Consider the following 717-nt stretch of genomic DNA (forward strand, 5'->3'; position numbering starts at 1 on the left):
TGAGATGGTAAAAATGAGTTGGTCCAATGACCATTGAGTTAACCTACAGCTGGAGGAATTAAATTCTATCAATACTGAAATTCTTACTACAAATCAAATCTGATGACAAAAGGAAGTTGAGTTTAACTGGAAGGATGGTTTATAATTTCTCCTTGGGAATGGAAATTAAGGAGTAGGTGGAGTTGATTTCATCAAGCATGCAGAGGTAACAAGAAGCATTGTTTTGTGGGACACTGTGCAAAATGCTCACCATGAATGCAATTGAAGCTGGCTTTCCCTGTGTAACCTTGGGTAAGTCATTTGACCTCCCTGACTCTTAGTTTCCTCACCTGTAATACGAGAGTATTGGATTAGATAGCCTCTAAGATTCCTTTCAGCTCTATATCTATGATTACTCCCATTTTATAGATGGGTAAAGATGTCAGTCAGGAAATAACTTGCCAAATGTCATAGCTAATGTTTTAAATATGATCTCTATGGTCTCCTTTTAATTTTTAAAGTGTGACTCTAAGACAAGGGATTTGGGATGTTTTCTGACTGCAAGTCCATTGAAATATTTATTTCCCAAACCAATTATCTCAAATTTTAATATTTCCCCACCCCTGCCTGTGGACCAACTGCCTTAAAAACAGAATTCAAATAGAGAAGATAGAGGTTTTTTCCTAATTGCACACTTCACCCCACTTAATGAAAGAGAAAAAAGGACAATCAAGAAAA

The sequence above is a fragment of the Notamacropus eugenii genome, chromosome 1, assembly GCF_028372415.1.
Source record: "Notamacropus eugenii isolate mMacEug1 chromosome 1, mMacEug1.pri_v2, whole genome shotgun sequence".
In the NCBI taxonomy this organism is placed as follows: Eukaryota; Metazoa; Chordata; class Mammalia; order Diprotodontia; family Macropodidae; genus Notamacropus; species Notamacropus eugenii.